Raw genomic sequence first — 22,479 nt, 5'->3', positions numbered from 1 at the left:
AACACAATCTAATGATTGCCTCCATCTTTAGATAATGATTACTCTAATCATTATCACCATCTTACCACAAGAAAACTACTACAACCAAAATCCCACGTATTAATCTGTCGAATGGCCACTGACATCCGATTAATATTCCGTTTGTCTCGCTTACACACAAGACGGGTTAATTGTCATCAGATCCGAACCGTTGTATATTGTACTTGTGCTCCGATTATCATATAGTGGAATATTGGCGGGATTCCGACTCCCCCCGCGGTTGTTTCCCACATCGGGTTTTCCGCGTCACCAAAATCTCTTGTGTCATTATTTCCTTATTTCGTCCTTTACTTTGTTCGTATCGCTACTCCGTCTTAAATTGCATACATATTCCGTCACGAATCACATATAATTTAACCCCCCGTTACGAGGCTAAAAAGAGCGGTCACTTTAACCCTAATTGGTAGAAATTTATCAAAACACCCGGGTCACCCGCGTGACAGGCGGGAATACTTACCACTATACTAAAATTGATCTTGTCGTTGTAGTATAGTGGTAAGTATTCCCGCCTGTCACGCGGGTGACCCGGGTTCGATCCCCGGCAACGGCGCCAAAATTTGATACCCGTCGTTGTGAGTACCAAAAATAAATTTATAAGACCTATTAAAACTAACAGAAGCTAGTGGTAACAGGGTCGAACCACAGGGAGGCGAATGTAATTAATAATTGTCTAATTTCGTCTAAGGTAACGAATGTGGGGGTTGAATTGATTTGGTCTATAGCTAAAGGGAGTAAAAGACAATAAACTAAATAAACGGATTAAACAAATAATAAAAGAGGGTGCAAGGATGATCGGTTCACTATAGTTTCGGCGGCAGGAAACTAGGTCGGTCTAAATCAAACACATGAGGCGGGAAAACAAGAGGTCCTCTCGGTCCACTCTTAACAGATAGCATCTCTCGATCTCGCTATAAGTCCCTAATATCACTAATACTGACTCTCGTCCTGAAAAGTGACTAATAATCTAAACTTTACCTATCTTTCGATCTCAGCATAGTTTAGTCATTTTAATTGGTGATCTAACAACTGTCCCTATCTCTCGATCTAATGGGTCAGTCATATCCTAAACATTCAACTAGTCGTGTGCACTCGATTCGTCGAAAAAAGAATTAAAACAATTAAAACGAAGGTAAAACCTCACGTGGCCAGTCGATCGACCAGGTATGGCGGTCGATCGACCAGGTATGGCGGTCGATCGACTGACACGCGATTCAGGCCGTGTTTATTCTATGCCGCCTAACCAACAGATCCCCTACATCCTAGCACGAATAATTTAGCTACTCATACTAAGAATGATAACGACAATAAAATTGATTAATAACCCTACTGAATTCATGCTTGAAACGATTAAACAATTGAATAACATATAACGATAAAATTGGCTTTGGAAACTAACTAGCAATTTCTATACTATCAGCGCAATGAAGGCGAACTGAAATAAGAATAAGGAAATACCAAAATCGCAGAAGAATTGTAACGGAATTATTGAAAGCACGAACGAAAATCCAATGCGAAACAATATCCCGAACCCTAATTATTTGATAAACTAAAACTGAATGTAAAAACTTGATAATTTTCTGAATGCTTAATCTGTAAACCTAGCTTACGTTATATAGAATACAACGTAGTTCTTATTCCAAAACCTAATGTATCATGGGCTTCAAGTTCCTCGATCTTTTAATTCTCGTCTGAAGTACGGTGTGGTCGATCGACTATGCATGGCGGTCGATCGACTGAGATGCAGTGTACAGTAGCTTCTACATGTCGTTGGTTGGTCGATCGACTAAGGGGGCCAGTCGATCGACTGCTTTAGCTGGTAATCCGCTTTTAACTTCTCGTGGATTTGTCTTTTGGACCTCGAAACGCGCACTAAGTTCGTTCCTTAAGTGAATACTTCACGTCAAAAGCAATGCAGGATACTCGGGGACGGATTTAGCTTGACTTCCGCTGAATTCTTCACATTTCTGCAATAAAGTACAAAAACACGAAAGTAGACGGAAATAGGGGAAATGGTAGCTTAAACTACACAAATGAGCTCTAAAATGCGTGTAAAATGAGGTATAAAACATCACATAAATGACACGCATCACTTATCTACTAAAAAACAGTCATGTACCTTTTGCTTATCACTATTCCAATACTGAAACACCAACCAATCCCATTCGTCTTTGTCTATTGTCAATGGTTTACTATCTTTAGCTTGCGCTAGTGATTTGCCTTTAAAGTGGTTTTCCTTAAGCCGAAATCGCCAATGTCTATATAGGGTAGAGCATTGAAAGCTTAATGAGTCAATTACAGGTTTGCCATCTACCTTCTCTGGTAAATTGTACTTTCCCTGCATTATATCAGTTTAGAAAAAAGAAAAAAAATGGTATGATGAATATAAATCTTTTCCATGATTGTAGTCGCTTACCAAAATTTTGGCATACAATTGCTTCTTTTTGTTTGGATTCATTTGAGCCCAATTCCTGCCATCACAAAAGTACATTCATGAAAACTACATGTATCTCCATACCACATTATATATAACTAATGTAATATAACATACACAGTATTTAATGGACAAAAGTCCTTAACCCAGTTGCTACAATCACATATGAATTCAGCAGCCTTTTCGCCAACAATAACGCGACGAACAGAATCCATGAATGTCACAGTAACCTTTTCTTCGGAATTTCTTGCCTTTTTTGAAGCATATTTTAAACCTCTAGTCGGTCCTCGCCTTTTACGATCAGGAAATTTGAGTCGTAGCTCAGCCTGATCAAGTCTTCTTTGTTCTCGATATGTGTCAGCTTAGGTGACACACTTGCTTCTAAACTAAACTGACCAGTTGTAGTTGTCATTTTCCTGCATACAAGAAGTATATAAAGTAATAAAACATGAGGGCTAATAAGACCCAAATGAATAGGTTAATCCAAGCAAAACATAGGGAATCAAGCGCACTCCAAACAACTACAAAATAACACAAAGTTTGTTTGATACCAAAAACTAAACAAAGCAAAATTCTCCGAAAATGTAGCAATAAGTTCGAAAAATAGACTACGACCATAAATAAATCGCTTCCCTTTTACTACGGAAGTGATTCAAAATAACTATTACTTCTATACGTTGTATCTTCTAGATTTTCATCAAGGTCAGGCAAGCTAGTATCTGTGTCTGAAAACTCCTCATCTTCATCATCCTCCTCTTCTCCATCCTCAATGATAGTCTCTACCGCCATATGATTTCATAAAGACTCATTAACATCAATATCTTTATCTGTAGGGAAATCAAAATAGTTACGTGGATTCGCCTTTATAACAAATCTCCATTGTGGTTGATTGTGAATAGCTACATAAAAAACTTGCTCAATTTGAGAAGCTAAGGCAAAAGACTCGTTAGTTTCAACCTACAAGTAACATTGACAAGCACAACTCCAAACTTATCCTTTCTAATTCCTCTGCCCTCATCATATACATCAAACCACTTGCACTTAAACAATACAATCTTAGGACTAGTATGATTTTTTAAGGCTCCATACTCTAATATAATAACCTCATCCAATACTCCATAGAAGTCTTTCTCATCACTTTCCATATTGCCTTTGACAATAACGCCACTATTTTGGGTTTTTCTATTTCGCTGACGTCTCTTAGTGTGAAATCTAAATCCGTTAATGACAAAACCTTCATATGTGACAACACTTTTCATTGGCCCTTGTACTAAGCATTATAACTCTTCAGTAACTCTATCGTCCCCTTTTTTCCAGAGCTTTGTAACCTTTAAGTCACCGAAATCATGAATGAACGAATTAGACTGAGTACAAGATAGGTATTGGAAAATAAAGGAAAAACGAAACATATCCTTACTTACTCTATTTTCAATCCAGCTGCAAAGTTTAATACTTTGAGAGCCAATATCATTTTCATACTCAATAGAAATAAATATTAAGTCATACCGTTGTTTAGTATCAAAAATAAAATTTATAAACCTATTTACTACTAACAGAAGTTAGCGGTAAGCAGGGTCGAACCACAGGGAGGTAGGGAATTAATAGTTGCTAAATTTTAGTCTATGCTAATGACAAAATAAAGTAGAAACTGAAATTAAGGACAAAATAATACCGAAGCAGGAAGCAAGAGTTGAATCCAAAAGCAAGCAAGGAACTTTGTTGAATACGATGAATGAAAACTAAACTACGACATAGTTACTGTATTTTTGGAACTAGATGATAATGAATGAATGAATAAAAGGTAGGCAGGGGTTACGTTATATAGGAATATTACGTAACTCTTATTCTTGAAACCTAATTACAATGGGCTTCCTCGAATTTTAATTTGCGCATCAGCTCGCGTGGTGGTCGATCGACCACTGAGGCCAGTCGATCGACCAAAGGTGCTGTACAGAATTGCATTCTGGCGATTCCTGCAGCGCGCACCGATCTTAAAACAGCTGCCTTTTCTTCGTTACTTGGTCAAATCAGGCGTTCTATGCGGCGTTAGAAAGCTAAGGGGATAAGCTTTCACTTCCAATTGGAATCACTCGATTATCAGCTCTAGAACTCGAGATATTCACATCTGAATGAGGCTGCAATGTGGAGAAGCATTCTGACAGTCTATAGACCATGTAGGTCAGTCTATAGACCAAGTCAGCTGGTAATCCGCTTCTGAAACTCTCGCAAATCTATCTTTCAGGCCTTGAAACGCGCACCAAGTTCATCTCTCGAGTCACTACTTCATGTCAAATCTTATGCCAAGCACTTTGGGACGGATTTGGCTCATTATCTACTCAATTCCGCAATAATCTGCAATATTACATAAAAAGACGGAAGTCGACGAAAAGGGGCAAATAGTAGAATAAACTACTAATAATAGACATAAAATACGTGGAAATAAAGATGTAAAACATCATATTATAGGCACGCATCAAACTTCCCCAAACCAAACCTTTGCTTGTCCCCAAGCAAACTAAATGCAAAACTAAATCTTGATAGAAAGGAGCAAAACATGGACAAACTGAAAACCGTCTACTTAAATCAATTTAATGCATATGAATCAACTACTAATAGCGCAATGTAAAGCAAACGAATTTATGCATATTCCAAAAAGATGTTGAACTTTTGACCTTGCAAGACTTTCAAAATTGGACTCTCCCGGGTCACGCTTCTCTCAACAAAGCAAATGGTAAGCAAATATATGTGTAAGAGAGAAGGAAATAAGAGTCGCTCACCTAAACTACGACCGACATAATCGTGCATGCAATATAGTATGATAAGTAATTCTAGCTACCGTGCACATACATTCCAACCAATCAAAGTCCATTACATGCCGAATACTTGCAAAGATATGGATAAGTGAGGCTATGGGTAAGAAAAGGCAAAACGATATGGGAATGAGAGGGAAATAGCCAAGCTAGCATCCTATCAAACCGAATAAATACATCATCCACTTCTAACTCAATGAAATAAGCTCAAATGCCTTAATTAATTAGGCAAACACTTCACTAATCCAAATAACACTCCTCATAAAATATAAAGCAAACATAGGAGTAAACTTTTCTCTTTTTTTTTTTTTTTTTTTTCTTTGCCGTTTCTTTTTCTTTTGTTTTCTTTTTTTTTTCCGTTTTTTTCCGTTTTTTTTCGTCAGTCACTATTTTTCAATTTTTTCATTTTTATTTTTCTTTTCTCCTTCATTCATTACCAACTTCATAGAGTGCAAATCGAGCCAAAATTGATACAATACAACGAATACCACTAAAACTACTAAACTAGCTCAGCAAAGGGTAGGCTTAATTTATGGATTGTAGCTAAAGGGTCAACTGGCAATTTTTGGCTAATGTGAAGCTAATGGGTAAAATGAATAAAAGGGATTTTCGCAAGCATTCTCCAAACATGCAATACCAACCACTAACCCGAATGTATGCAGGCAAAAGGAAATTAAATGTCATACTTGTGCAAATTAATGTTACACGATATGCAGGGAGTAACTACTCACAATCCTAAATGAAACTGGTCATGAATGACACCAGTTTATAAAGCTCTAATTTCTTAGAAAGTTTTGTAGTTTGCCAAAATTTCCAGTCAAGTCTAATTGTTCAACAAATTTTGAAACGAAATTCGAGATATTGCAAAAACTTTTGCTAAAAGATGTGATAAAATGCAGGGTTTAAGCGAATGACAACTATCAGTAATGAATACTCCAACCTGACTCAACCTAATATGCAAAATTAAACGTGATATTTTTGAATTTTTGAAATTTTTCTTTTGAAATTTTGTATATATGGAAAATAAAAAAAACAATGCAAGACAAAAAAATGTAAACGTGAATGCAAAACAGAATGAAATGCAACGCAAAACCCTTCCCCAAACCAAATCACACAATGCCCTCATTGTGCGAAATCATGTGTATAAAAAAGCAAAGGAAATTGGGATTTTGCGATAAGAAACTAAATAAGACATGAAATTGGGACTCGGAAACTTACAAGATTTTAAGCGCAAAAGGAAACCTCCCCAAACCAGCGTGAGCTAGGAGGTTTCAGTAGCCAACAGTGCTACCATAAAGTACCTAAAAAGACAGAAAATACCGCGCATTATCCGAGAAAACAAAAATGAAACGGTAAATTACGTGCAAAGGATTAAATTGAAGAAAGAAGTACAGCAGCTACAGTGGTCAATCGACCGATGGTCCTGGTCGATCGACCAGTTCACGATGATCAGAGGGTACTGCATCGCGAGGGCGTCGATCGACCTAGGTCGATCGATCGATCGACCTACCCCGAAAACAGCCTTCTTTCTTCGAATTAACTCAATGAATTGAGTTAACTTGGTCTAATAACCTGTTAATGAACATAAAAACGCGCCCAAAGTTGCGCTAAACCCAATTGTAACAGTCTAAAGACGGAAATTAAACTAAGCACACACTAAGAGTATTTTTTTTTTTTAAAACAACTACGAATTTTATTCGCAAAACTAAACAAATCACATCCGGGTTGCCTCCCGGTTAGCGCTGGTTTCAGACCGGTCCCGCTCGACCTCTTTTTCTTCAGCAGCTTACTCTAATGGAGCCCAATCAAAACAACTCAAGGCTCTCAGCAACCTATCATACATCTGCGCATGTGCTACACAAAACTGTAAGTAGCACCATAAGATAGAAATAACATAGGAAATCAAAATGTAAAAATATTTAAGCTTAACAAATTTCATATGGCAGCTCCTAAAATCATTCACAAAATAATTCTGCCCTCCAGCTAAGGGCGGAATATAAAAGCTCAAATTATCCGCAGGTGGAAAATTAGAGAGCTCAGGAGCAATTGACTCAAAAATAACGCGAGTAGAATTAAGGTGCTCAGACGGGTATGAACTGTGAGGTGGAGAAGTCTGGTCATCTAAAGGAGAAGGTGGATAATCATCCCAAATGCAAGGGGCAGTAAAGTCAAATGGGTCAATCGGGTCCTCTATAATAGGTTCATCTATAATATCGTCATACACATCCCAATTAACCTCAAGACTGTCAAAGTTTTCCTCCTCACTCTCCTTATCGCTAGACTCGTCAAGTTGGAGGTTCTCAAAGAGATCCTCCAAATCGACCTCACTATCAGTGCAAGAATCATAAAGGGATTCTAAACTATCCTCATAAAAAGGATTGTCAACCACGCTAGTGGTCTCCTCTATATCTCCGTCAGCATTTCCTAGATCGGTTTCTAAGGTCTCACCCACCCCCTCATCTGAGTCAACATGAAGAGAAAAGTTGGGTTTAAGAGTTTCAGCAGCAAACCAATCAAAAAATCCTAATACCTCATTTACAGGGAGTCCTGTGAAATCCCCCTTACCAATAGATTTTAGGTATGCTCGCGTAGGGTCAGTCATACCCTTGAAGATAGTCATGAATATTTGGAATTCAGAGAATGCATCTCGTCTGGGCTCAATAAACTCCCAAAGCCTGGCGAAATAAGCACCAAAGACTTCATCCTCTTCCTGTGGGAAACTCAGAAAATTAAACATGAGAGCGGTCTCAAGGAACCGAAGTTCCCTGAGACTAAAGAAAAAAATACTAAAATTAAAAACAACTAAAAATTAGCGTTGCCTCCCTGGCAACGGCGCCAAAATTTGATACCGTCGTTTAGTATCAAAAATAAAATTTATAAACCTATTTACTACTAACAGAAGTTAGCGGTAAGCAGGGTCGAACCACAGGGAGGTAGGGAATTAATAGTTGCTAAATTTTAGTCTAAGAAGGGGGGTTTTGGATTGATTTATAACTGACTAATAACAATAAAAATAAAAGGTGTAATCAATAATAAAAAGGATGTTAAGACGATCGGTTCACTGTAACTACGACGACGCAAGTCCTAGGTAAGTCTGAAATAGTCACGTAAGATGGGAAAATAAGAAGTCCTCTCAGTTCAACTTAACAAGTAGCGTCGCTCAGCCTAAGCTACTAGTCCCTAGGTCTCACTAATACTAGCTCACGCCCTGAAAAGTGATTCCTAATGCCTAAATTTTACTTATCTTACGATCTTAGTATAATTTAGTCGTTCAATTGGTAGTCTATTGCCCTGCCCTCTCTTTCGATCTATTGGGTCGGTCAATTCCTAAGTATTTAACTAATAGCCTCTCGGTCTTTTACTAAAAAAATGCAATTAAATCAATTGAACAGTGCTGATTCTTACGTGACGCAGTCGATCGACTAGCTAGGCCAGTCGATCGACCAGGTTCTCAGTCGATCAACTATTGACATCAGTCGATCGACCAAGACCCGTATCAGGTCTACCTATTCTATGTCGTCTACACCACAGATCCCCTCACATCTTAGCAAAGGGTGATTAGCTATGCATATTAATATTGATAACAACAACGAAATTGAAATAAACGATACGGGAAAACATAATTTGAATGATTAAAGCAATAAAACGCAATAAAGAGGCTATGGTTCGGGATTCTAATCTATCAATTCTATGCTAATGACAAAATAAAGTAGAAACTGAAATTAAGGACAAAATAATACTGAAGCAGGAAGCAAGAGTTGAATCCAAAAGCAAGCAAGGAACTTTATTGAATACGATGAATGAAAACTAAACTACGACATAGCTACTGTATTTTTGGAACTAGATGATAATGAATGAATGAATAAAAGGTAGGCAGGGGTTACGTTATATAGGAATATTACGTAACTCTTATTCTTGAAACCTAATTACAATGGGCTTCCTCGACTTTTAATTTGCGCATCAGCTCGCGTGGTGGTCGATCGACCACTGAGGCCAGTCGATCGACCAAAGGTGCTGTACAGAATTGCATTCTGGTGATTTCTGCAGCGCGCACCGATCTTAAAACAGCTGTCATTTCTTCGTTACTTGGTCAAATCAGGCGTTCTACGCGGCGTTAGAAAGCTAAGAGGATAAGCTTTCACCTCCATTTGGAATCACTCGATTATCAGCTCTAGAACTTGAGATATTGCCATCTGAATGAGGCTGCAATGTGGAGAAGCATTCTGACAGTCTATAGACCATGTAGGTCAGTCTATAGACCAAGTCAGCTGGTAATCCGCTTCTGAAACTCTCGTAAATCTATCTTTCAGGCCTTGAAACGCGCACCAAGTTCGTCTCTCGAGTCACTACTTCATGTCAAATCTTATGCCAATCACTTTGGGACGGATTTGGCTCATTATCTACTCAATTCCGCAATAATCTGCAATATTACATAAAAAGGCGGAAGTCGACGAAAAGGGGCAAATAGTAGAATAAACTACTAATAATAGACATAAAATGCGTGGAAATAAAGATGTAAAATATCATATTATAGAGACGCATCATTAAGGAATTACTTTTAGTATCATTATTAAAATATATATAATATATACATATTGTATAGATATACAATGATACTTGATGAATGGTTCTGCTTCATTGCAATTTTTTAAAACATAGAGTTGAGCTTCCCTCCATTCATCTGTAGTCATTTTCTTTATATTTGTCTTCCCTAATGGCTTTCCTAATCTTGAGAATACTGATAGGTTATGGGGTTGTGGATGCTCAATGTCTTCATTTCGATCTAGTTGGTTAAATTGTGTCGCTATCTTAGACATATATCTTGAGCAAAAAGTCAGACATTCATATTCAATGTACCCACTTGCAATTGACCCTTCTGGGTAAGCTTTATTACGTACATATGATTTATATGTCCGTATCGCCCTATTAAAAAAAAAGAGTTCAATATATCATTCTATATATATATAGCTGTAAATTAGATAACGATGCACAATCAGTACATCATTTGCCTTTCAAAAAGATACATCCAGCGATAATGAACATGCCCTCCTAATTTCGCCTCCGTAGCCAAGAGTATAGGAAGATGTATCTATAAGACTTAGAAAATGATGTGTATTGAATGTGCTTTGAATCAACAGCATACATGGGTATTTATACAAGTTAGCAATCCTAATTAAGGTAAAGAAAGGGAGCCTCTAAATTATTTGTTCCTATAGTTACAATATGAACATATCACTTGATTATGTGATTGATTGACTTGATTTATTTTCTATATTTGCAGCCTCAGAAGATTGTGCAAGAATATTGTTAATACGCCCCCTCAAGATGGACGTCGGAGGAAGGAGTCCAATCTTGGCTCGTAGATCATGAAAGCGATGTTTGTGGAGTGGTTTAGTAAGGGCGTCAGCGAGTTGGTCCTTGCTTGCAATATGTTGAATGCGAATGTTACCAAGATGGAGTTGTTCACGGACGAAATGGAAGGATAACGCCATTTGCTTCATTCGTGAGTGAAAGACTGGATTCTTTGCATAGAGCGTTGCAGACATATTGTCACAGTAAAGAGCCGGAGGTTTTGTGGTAGTGATCTTGAGCTCAGTGAGTAGATTGCGGAGCCATAGTGTTTCGGTGGTGACAGAAGCTACAGCCCGAAATTCAGCATCGGTGGTGGAGAGAGCAAGACCTCGTTGTTTCTTGGAGGACCATGAGATGGGATTACGACCGAGATAGGTGACATAGCCCGTGGTTGATATGTAGTTATCTTTGTCGCCAGCGAAGTCAGCATCACAGAAAGCATGAAGGCATAGGGGTGAGTTGCGATAGAGCTGGATACCGTAGGTTTGAGTACCTTGAAGGTAACGAAGAAGACGTTTAAAGGCCATCCAGTGTGTGGACGTAGGATGGTGAAGAAATTGAGCAAGACGATTGACAGTGAAGGCAATGTCAGGCCGAGTGAGTGAGAGATATTGAAGGCTTCCTACAATTGCTCGATACTCAGCATGGTCTTGGATTGGTTTATTGTCTTCACGAGTCAAGTGGTTGTCAGTAGCGATAGGTGTTGTATTTGGTTTAGCGTCTGACATTTTGTACTTAACTAACATATCATGTATGTATTTGGATTGCTTAAGGTAAATGCCAAGGTTGTTGGGTGTGACCTCGACGCCTAGAAAGTATGATAGAGGACCGAGATCTTTGATTGAGAAACGATTAGCTAAATTGTCAATGAATTTTTGCAACTGATTTTGGTTTGGTCCGGTAACTATAATGTCGTCGACATAGATAAGTATATAGATACAGGTGGTGGTGGTTGATAAGATAAATAATGAGGAGTCGGAAATGGATTGTTTGAAACCATAGGTGACGAGATAGGTTTTGAGTTCAGTGTACCATGCTCGAGGAGCTTGTTTTAGGCCATAAATTGCTTTGTTTAGTTTGCAAACAAAGTCGGGTTTGGAGATGTCAACGAAGCCTTGAGGTTGGGCCATGTATACATCATCGATGAGTGTGCCCTGTAGGAAGGCATTGTTGACATCAAGTTGTCGTAGAGACCAAGAATGAGTGACGGCAATAGAGAGTATAAGACGGACAGTTGTTGGTTTGACTACTGGACTGAATGTTTCCGTGTAATCTATACCAGGTCGTTGATGGAACCCTTTAGCGACAAGTCGAGCTTTGTGTTGTTTTAGCGAGCCATCAGGATTATATTTGATCCGATAAACCCACTTACAACCAATAATATTGTGGGATGGTTGACGAGGTACTAGAGTCCAAGTCTTATTTCTTTCAAGAGCATTGAATTCATCTTGCATGGCTTGGGGCCATTGTGGGAGGATGAGAGCTTGTTTAACTGTGTTTGGAAGTGAGGAATTGGGAGCGGAAGCATAGGCAAGATTGGCATATTTTGGGTTGGGTTTGCGGATATTGTTAGCAAGGCGAGTGACCACATTGCGTTGTGGGGGAGGAGTAGGAGGAGGAGGAGGAGGAGGTGGTGGAGGAGTGCGAGCGGGTGAGGTAGTAGAGGAGGGGGTTATGGTAGTGGATGAAGGTTGAGTGGTGGATGAATTGGTGTGCGAGGTGGTTGTAGGGCGTCTTGTGTAAGTGTGAGTAATGGGAGAACGATTTGAGTTAGGAGCTTGGGAAGAGGAGGTCTCGGCATTTGTAGTATTTGTGGTGGTCGTAGAGTGTTGTAGAATGGGAACTATAAGGTGACACCATTCATCTGGGTCGGTATTAGTGGATGGTGGTGGTGTAGTCGAAATAAGGCTAGAATATGGGAACTCATTTTCAATAAATTTGACATGACGGGATGTATATAATCGATTAGTTTTTGGGTCGAGACAGTGAAACGCACTTTGTGTGGACGAGTATCCAACAAAGATGCATGGGGTAGAACGATAATCCATTTTATTCTTTGTGTATGGCCTTAGCCATGGGTAACAAAGACAACCGAAGTTGTGGAGTTTGTTGTAATCGGGGTTAGAATTATGCATTTTTAGGTATGGTGTTTGACCATTTAATGTTTTAGACGGGAGACGATTGATAAGGTACGTTGCCGTGCTAAAAGCAAATGGCCATAACGTGGTTGGTAAGCCCGCGTGAGAGAGAAGAGCGAGCCCAGTTTCGACTATGTGACGATGTCGTCTTTCAGCATACCCATTATGTTCCGGGGTATGGGGCGGAGATGTAAAGTGGCTGATTCCATTGTCTAGTAAGGTGGGATTTAATTTTTGAAATTCGCCACCATTATCAGAAAAGAATTGGCGAATCGGTTTTTGAAAATATTCTTCGACTAATGCTTTAAATCGAAGAAAGACTTGCGTGGTGTCGGATTTCTTTTTAAGCGGGAATAACCATATGTATTTGCTAAAGTGGTCTACAAATACAACATAGTATTTGTAATTGTCACGTGAGAGGACGGGACTTGTCCATAGGTCGGAGTAAATTAAATCGAGAGGCGCATTGTTTGTAAATGACGATACTGAGAATGGTAATTTCTTGCTTTTACTAATTTGGCAAGAATCACAAAACGAGAATTCAGTAATAGGAAACGGTGTAATTTTATTGATTAATTTCATTATATCAATATTAGGGTGACCTAACTTGTGATGCCATGATAGCGATGTTGAGCCTTTTTGGTTCGAATAGACTTGTGGTTGCGAGGGGCTCAACTCGTAGATGCCGTTTCTAGCCTTCCCTTGGAGGAGCGTTGCACCCGTCGTTATTGCCTTAACAAAAAAAGAAGAAGCTGTAAATATAACGTAAGCACTGTTCTCTCGACACAATTTCGAGATGGACAAAATATTACGGGAAATACGTGGTACATGTAATACGTTATTAATTTTAAGCAATGAAAAAGGTAATTGAAAAGAACCTATGTTGGCAATGTCGAGGGCACTTCCATCTCCAATTATTAGGTCATCGGTACCGAGGTAAGGCGAATGAAGGGCAAGGGTGTCGAGATCATGGGTCACATGGTGAGATGCCCCGCTGTCCAGGAGGTAGTTCGGGTTCGGGTTGGTGTTGCCGTGGACTGCAAGATGGGCTTGTGGCGGGTTGGTATGTTGACGGGTTGGAGGTTCAGGAAAGATAATCGTTGGAAACAATTTCCTGAAGTATGGACAGTGAGCAATAACATGTCCTATTTGGCGGCACCATTGGCAGCGTCCCTTGAAGGGACGTGGGTTTAGGTTGGCAGATGATGAAGCATGATTAGGGTTGGGTTGATATGGAGCAGCGGTGTTGGTGGTGTTCTGGCGGTTGTTGCCCCGAAAGTGGGTGTTGTGACGGTAGGAATGGTTAGCAGTAGGTGAGAATATGTCATTCGTTGGTTGGTGTTTTATGAGCAATTCATGTTGAAGCAGTTTTTCATGTAGTGCTTCAAACGAAATGGGGTTATCGCGAGCGCGAACGGTATCCATTACGGGTTTATAAAGGTTGTAATCAAGGCCTTTTAGGACCTTGGAGACGATATCTTCGGGATCGAGCGTTTTGCCTAATAGGGCAAGTTGGTCAATGCACGCTTTAATAGCGTTCATATAGTCGGTTATTGATTGTTCACTGGTTTTAGTAATTGCATCTAAACGGTCTTTAATTTGTAAAATGTGTGCGCGCGAGGGATTGGCATATGTGCGTGCCAATATATCCCATGCCTCTTTCGAGGTCTTAGCACGCACAATGAGTGCTTGGACAGTAGCCGATAAGGTGCCCATGAGAGCACCAAGTATCAACCCGTCTTGCTTTAACCAGGTAAAGTATGCGGGGTTCGGTTTCTCGACCTTGTCATCACCGGTTATGGTTGTTGGTGGTGATGGGTGAGAGCCATCGAGAAAACCGAGAAGACTAAATCCAAAAAGGATATGAGTGAGTTGAAAGTGCCATGAAACATAGTTCATGGAGGTTAGCTTTACGCATTGGTTGAGGTTGAGCGTGACGAGAGGTTTGTTTGCATCGTGTGGGTTTGGGATGGTGGTCTCAGGGTTCGACATAGGCAGGTTTGGGGTGGGAATGGTGACGATGGTGGAGGACGAGCGTTTGAAGGTTGCTGGTCGTGGTGAGAGAGGGTTTGTGACGGATCTTTTGTGACTCTTAGATACCATATAAGACTTAGAAAATGATGTGTATTGAATGTGCTTTGAATCAACAGCATACATGGGTATTTATACAAGTTAGCAATCCTAATTAAGGTAAAGAAAGGGAGCCTCTAAATTATTTGTTCCTATAGTTACAATATGAACATATCACTTGATTATGTGATTGATTGACTTGATTTATTTTCCATATTTGCAGCCTCAGAAGATTGTGCAAGAAGATTGTTAATAGTATCATCACATAAAAAAGGCTGGAATGAATATACACTCGAACTTATAGAGAGTGACAACTATATTTTTTTCAATTTGCGTTAGATCACTCACCTTTAAGGTCTTAGCTGTCAATTGTTTGAAAAACAAACCAAGCTCTCTTAAAGGTTCTAAGAGTTCTTCATCTAAGACACCTTGTAAGGATGGAGTTAGCAAATCTTGTATATACACATGGAAATCATGTGATTTCATCCCAAAGATCTTTCCATCTGCTAAGGAGGCACACCGTGAAATGTTTGATGAATATGAATCACGAAAAGCCAATTTTGACAAAAAGATTACTATTTTTTTTCTTTTGGCTAGTGTCAAGTTGTAAGGAGCAGGGGGGATTTCATACTTATTGTCTCCTAATTTCATTGCCTGAAGTTTATCGTGCATCTTCATACCTTCTAAGTCAAGACGAGCTTTTAAAGAGTCTTTATTCTTCCCGGGTAAATCAAGTAGCGTGCCTAATATACTCTCACATACATTTTTTTTCCACATGCATTACATCCAAGTTGTGTCGAAGTAGAAGGTGTTTCCAGTAAGGCAATTGAAAGAAAACGCTTATTTTCTTCTATTGATGTACTATACACCGTTCACCTTTCTTACGTTTTCTTTTGTTATTCTTTCCAAACTCCACATTTGAGTACCCACTTAATTGCTCTAAAACATCAAGTCCTGTAAGTGGATTAGGAGGAGGGCGTCTTTCCACTTTCCCTACCAAATGAACAACTTCTATTAAGCCTCCATTTATGATCAGGTTCTAAAAACTTCTGAATACCCATATAACACCACTTGCGGCCATGGGATAATCGTTTAGACTCTGTGTATTTATGGCAACAAGGGCATGCAAGGTTACCTTTTGTGCTCCAACCAGACAAATTTGCATAAGCTGGAAAGTCGTTTATTGGCCATTACAGTACCGCTCGCATGTTAAAAGTCTCCTTGGTGTGAGCATCAAATTTTTTTACCCCAATATCCCATAATTCCTTAAGCTCATCTATTAGTGGCTGTAAAAAGACATCAATATCATTCCCTGGAGCTTGAGGACCCGAAATTAACAAAGATAACATAATATTGGTACTTTTCATGCACATCCAAGGAGGTAAATTATATGGCACCACCATCACTGGCCATATGCTATATCTACAAGTCATTTCCCCTGGATTAAATCCATCAGTAGCTAAACCCAAACGAACATTACGTCCATCGACAGCGAAGTCTGGGAATAGCTTATCTAAAGCCTTCCACGCTTCTGAATCTGATGGGTGTCTCATTATCTCATCATCATCGCCATTATCATTACGACGCCTATCTTTATGCCAACGCATATTAGCTGCTAACTTTGATGATATGTACATTCGTTGCAACCTTGGAATCAGGGGAAAATGGCGTAAAATAAGCTGAGGTATACGTGTTCTCTTACTTACACTATCATCATCATCCAAACATTCGTCACCACCTTCCATAGTTTTTGTAACACCCCGGCCCAAATCGGGTCGGGAGCGGTTACTTATGATAGCTCACCAGGCTATGTACATGGCCCACAGATCAACACCGGTCCTTTATAGCGCATTTTGTCCTCACTCATGCGCATCCCGGGAACCTTCCCAGGAGGTCACCCATCCTAAGACTACTCACAGCTAAGCACGCGTAACTTCGGAGTTCTTTCGCATGGATGACCATAAAAGAAAATGCACTTTGTTGTTATGAGTAGTACTTCCAATCCCTTTAAGCACTAGTCATTTAAGCCTATCACTGGACCTCTTCAATTACCGGTGGGGTTTTACAATTTTTTCATTCCATCTGGAGGCTAAGCATTTTGGGCATTTATCTTCATTTGAAAACTCTTTTCCAAAAAAGACACAATGGTTGACACATTCATCAATCTTAACATAGTGCTTTTGTGTTCTTTTTTGCCTCATATGAATTTTCTGGAAAATTTTTGTCATAATTAAAAGCTTTGTGTAATACGCTTAATAACATTGAGAAAGAGCCATCTGTCCACTTATTTGAAACTTTAATATGTAATAAAGCAATAATAAACTCGAATCTCTTATACTTCCTCCATTCAACTCCACTCTACCACTTTGCTTTTTCACGTTTGCCAACGCGTACTTTGCGCGGTAAATATCGTTAGTTACGTATTTGCAAAAATTATAAAAATTAGATATTTTTAATATACTCGTAAAGACGAATCAAACAAGATCCCACATGAATGTATTTTCACTTATGTATTGAGAGAAAATTGAAATTGAATATGTATTTGTGAATAGTGTAGAAAATAGAAATAGGTAGAGTGGAGTTGAATGGAGGAAGTATGTCTTACACTCAGGATACAACATAGCCTCCATATCTTCCACTAACTTTAACAGCACCTTAGGAGTATCATCATTAACAGTAGCTGACTCAAACCCCATTGTTTCCTCTTCACCATCATTGAACCTAGAATTGGCAGAGTTCCATAAATTTGTCGCATAAAATTCTAATGGAGCCATGTCATCAAATGGCATTTCATCCTCCTCAATTTCTAAAGTCTCCAAAGTCTCCGCTATATTTTCATCTTCACTAGTATCATTTAATTCTACACTTTCTCCATGACTAACCCATGGGTTATAACTAGAATCGATACCATAAACTAGTAAGTGACATTGCATGGTCTTTCGCTTTTGAGCCAAACCCAATCTACAATTCAAACACGGACATTTCAACATTTTTTCATCATTCTTTTTCCAAAAAGCAAACTCTAAAAACTCGTCGACACCGGCTTTATATTCCGGTTTTTGCCTATCCTTAACCCCATTGTGATTCATCCAACTTCGATCTCTATTCAATCTTAAATTAAAAAAAAGGAAGAATTATTAATAAAATGATATAACATGTGATAATTCATTTAACGAGAGAAACACTTACATACTGACCCATCAAAACTTTATAGTACAGAGTAGATAATAATGGGATTGAGAATAGTCATTCACAAATTTGAAATTGAAGAATTGGCAATCACAGGAGGTTTTTACGAAATTTTGGGTTAAGCTTTGATCTTTGAATACTTTGTTTTGACCTATTCTCGGTTTTTGCGTCCTAAATGCAGATAAAATATTGACCTTTTACTCTGTTTTTGGTGACTTCGGGTGCTGTCATTGAAGGTATATGCAAGTTCATTGTATACAATAAGGAGAAAGAAAAGCACTTAGCTTCATAACCTATGCAAGCAGCCACGGTATAAGCAATCACAACTAATTTAAAAGACAAAATTGTACAAACAACTCCATGTATTGGAAAGCAGATATACACATTCTATTTGTCTCTCAGCACACCAATTACATCTGCTAATATAGAAAGTAAATTCAGAAGTACATGGTGATAGATGAACCATCTCAACCAAAACCTTAAGGTAATGGTTGACGCCCAACTATTATAAATATTCCTATTACGCTCCCTCACTCAAATGCCCGTCGGGCTTGAAGAGTGGTTAGTTGTCTGCACCCTCCCCACTGCCGTGTCTTTGGGTTTCCACTTCGGGTTTTTTGAGGAGTTTTGAGGTTGTCAGGATTCGAACCCGTGACCTTCGGTCACACTGGCTCTGATACCATGATAGATGAACCATCTCAACCAAAACATTAAGGTAATGGTTGACGCCCAACTATTATAAATACATGGAACAATTTGTTGGAATGAAATTGCTGATTTCATGAAGTTTGCTTGTTGAACATTTTCGTTCATGTAATTTTTACTCTTTGTCTCAATCACTTGTTTGCGTTTTTTATTCTTTGCGAGGGTATTTTAATTAAAGGTAAATAAATGATTATGACGAAGGGAGTATGATATACTGCAATCCAATTGTGATTCTAAGGAATTTTCACAACAAACAACAAAAAAGATTAAACATTTATAATAAAAGGTTATTTAATGAAAATACTCTAAACTATGAAGGTCCTTCTCAAAATACTCTGACCGATAAATTAACTATGAATATTACTCCCTCCATTCAACTCGAAATGGTACATTTCTTTTTTCACGTTTGCCAACGCACGTTTTACATCGTAAATATCTTTAGCTATACTGTTTTAAAAATTATAAAAATTTGATATTTTTAATGTGCTCATAAAGACGAATAAAATAAGATCCCACATTAATATATTTTATCTTATATATTTGGAGAAAATGAGAAGATTCTTCTTAGTTGTGAATATTGTAAAAAAGAGAAACATACCATTTAATATTGAATGGAGGGAGTACCAGCTAATGTACCATTCCCCCCATAATAGAACAAGTAGAAGGGCTACCTGCTAATCCGGTCGCCTTTGTTTAAAACACATAAATTAACCTATTACCTTCCTTCTTTCTACCTGCCTTACCTTTATTACCTTTTGTTTCTTTTTTCTCTTGCCTTTTCTACTTCCACTCCTCTTCCTTCCTTTTTTCTACTGCACTATAAACTGACGCCATTATTTATCCTTCCTCACCATCATTGATATTTCATCACCATTTCTAATTCCACTTTGCCCTAATTTCAAGTGTGACTGACAATCAAACTGCATCATACTAAATGTCAAAGAGAGGGGTAACAGCAGAAATAACAAACCAAATTATAGTTCAAATGTGACCGATAATCATTTTTGTCACTACAGATTTGAGAATGCTTATTCAGATGCAGAATCTGTTGGCTTCAACTGTGACCCCTTCAATCTTTTTTACTTCTTCTCCAACTCTTTATATATATGTTACAACTTCCAATAAATACAAAATGGTGCGATTAAGCCGAAACATTGTCAATAAAGATGCTGTAACTTGTATAACTCTAAGAAGAATATATTAATATCCTGCATAATTTCAAAACACCAGGTTACCTTATTACCCTATAATTCCAAAAGTTTTTTAACAAGTTGAAAGATAATGGCCTCATTACCCTATAATTCCAAATTTGTTTCGAAATTTCAGAGATTGGTTTTGTTAAGAACTTGTGACTGGTGTAACATATATAGAGATGGAGCAGTATCAACAGAAATAATAAACCAAATTTCCAAGTTGTATCCAGATAATTAGAATTCATAGAAGCACAAATCTATATACACGGGTGTCTAAGGCCACGGGCAATCACGGGCGTGGGAACCGGGCCTCCGCTTTTGATCACCGTATTTTAAGCTTTTATTAATGAAATTCAATTCAAATCTCGAATTATAATATACTCGTGCATTCATTTTGGGGCCTCATTTTTCCGTGTCGCACTGGGTCTCCATTTATTTTAAGACACCCCTGTCTATATAATAATATTAAAAGGGTGTCTAAGCATTCCCTTAATTACACGTGGCACAAGCAAATGTCGAAGTTGGAAATTAGCACAAGGCATCCACGTTAGCAATCTATACAACGTACAATAGGTTTTGGTATAGACGAGTGGGGCGAATAGACGGGTAAATACCTCTAATAAAATGGGTAGGGGGGACAAGGTGGGGCACCCCCATGTGCTTCCCACTTTATGGCAAATGGGTATTTTGTGAGGGGAAGTGATATCCGTCTATACGTATAGACGGATAATGTCCGTCTATAATGAGAATTTGTGTACAACGTATATGAAAAGACACATAAAATAGAACCTCTCAGATGATCACTAAAATAATGTGAGACTTAAAGAGTCGAGAAGACTAATACCTTTTTCTTCCCATTCTTTACTTCAGCTTTTATTCACAGAGTAAATGCACACTTAAGAGAAAAGAGAAATAGAAACCAAGAGGCAGGGAAAATGCAATCAATTTTTGGAGTTACTTATTGCTGGCCAATTGAAAGGTTAATGTTATTAAGTGCCCTCACAAATTATTAACGTAATAGAAGGGAAGAGATTATAAATTGAGGAAAGTTATAGTAAGTGAGCCAGGAAATGTAGCGGTATAGTAGTAACCAGTTTCTTCTTGTAATTTTATTCTCCATTAAATGGCTCGTATTGTAAATTTTGTACTTCCTGCTTTTGTGATTGCTAAAGGTAGGAATAATTTAGCTATGCTTTGTAAACTCTATGGTCTTATGAGAGGAAAAGGAATAGTAGAGATTGAATACGAAAAATCCAATTATTAATGAAGGCGCGTCTTTTGCTAAACGGGTGAGCTTACAGATTCTTCAGAGTGCTCAAGCTGTTATGCCCAAGTTTGTGGTTTATAGTAAAATGGAGGTCCGAATTGAAGATCCAATCTCGCGACAGGGGACAAATTGAGATGCAAAGCTATTATAATGGACCTAATAATGGTTCGGTTTTTATTCTTTTGTACTCCATATTTTTTAAATTTGTAGAAATTTTGATATGAGGTGTGAAAGACAATTGATATACTTGAGATTAAATTCTAATGTTCATGGAGGTAGGAGTTAATATTAGCTTTACAACAAAGCTTTTAGTAGTTCAAGTAGTATACACATGCTATGATTAAGACTAATTTGTCATCTTAAGACATTCTTGCTACACAATGTCTGTTGTCTATTAATGATATTAACAAAACTTATGATGTTTGTATGGATCCTTTACGATTATATGTTGCTTCTTTATACGGAGTATTTGATAATCTGAAGCCGCCAAACGGCTTGGGCAGTTGATTAGTTGTGTAGTTTATATTTGTTTGTTTGTATTTTCTAACGATAATATGGAGTACTTTAAAGCAGTTCACCATGCATCTGAATCTATCAAGCGAGAGCAATATATGGTCATACACCATTGTATATTGTTTGGTTCTCGATTGTGTATGAGTGTTAGATTTCATATAAGAAAATATAGTTTCGCACAACCTCATTTCAGACTGCCTATTCCGTCTAATTAGACGGGCCTTATATGAGCATTTTATGGTTTGATGTAACCATTTTTAAACGTAGTTGTTCTTTCATGGACAAGTTTTACTCTTCCATGTACTTTTTACCATAATTTTTCCATACATTACCCTTCTACTAATCTTTTTCTCTTCAAACTAATCAAGTTTTTATCAAATTATTACTCAATTATTAATCTTATTTCTCATAATCAATTAATTATTCTTGCTTCACTGATTAAATTAAATGATTCTAATGTATAACAATGTAAGACATTAACTAATAACAATGGATTTTCTACGGCTGAAGTACATCAAGTACAAATAAATGTTAGTCTTTATTGCGTTTCATTGTTAGCATTAAAATCAAGATTTACAATTGTGCCGCCCAATCAAATAATTTTGTAGAGAATAAATTAAATTAGGAGTTAGATGAAATTAGGGTTTATGGGGATGCAGTGCAGTAGACATCGTCGGTCAAGGGAAGGGTAGGAAAGCAATGGGCGGCGGCAAGTACAAACAGTGGTAGGGTGGTGAAGGGAAGTGGTAGCATTGGAAAAGGAGAATTGAAT

At 38.1% G+C, this 22,479-nt stretch overlaps 1 non-coding gene across 1 annotated transcript; it reads left to right on the top strand.

The window, feature by feature from the left end:
• Positions 1 to 517: 517 nt before the first annotated feature.
• TRNAD-GUC (transfer RNA aspartic acid (anticodon GUC)) lies at positions 518 to 589 on the top strand. Its single transcript has one exon. It is a non-coding gene; the product is annotated as a tRNA-Asp (tRNA).
• Positions 590 to 22,479: the final 21,890 nt, after the last annotated feature.

Source organism: Silene latifolia, unplaced genomic scaffold (assembly GCF_048544455.1).
Source record: "Silene latifolia isolate original U9 population unplaced genomic scaffold, ASM4854445v1 scaffold_79, whole genome shotgun sequence".
In the NCBI taxonomy this organism is placed as follows: domain Eukaryota; kingdom Viridiplantae; phylum Streptophyta; class Magnoliopsida; order Caryophyllales; family Caryophyllaceae; genus Silene; species Silene latifolia.
The sequence above is the reverse complement of the archived record's forward strand: the minus strand, read 5'-3'. Positions and strand labels throughout refer to the sequence as shown.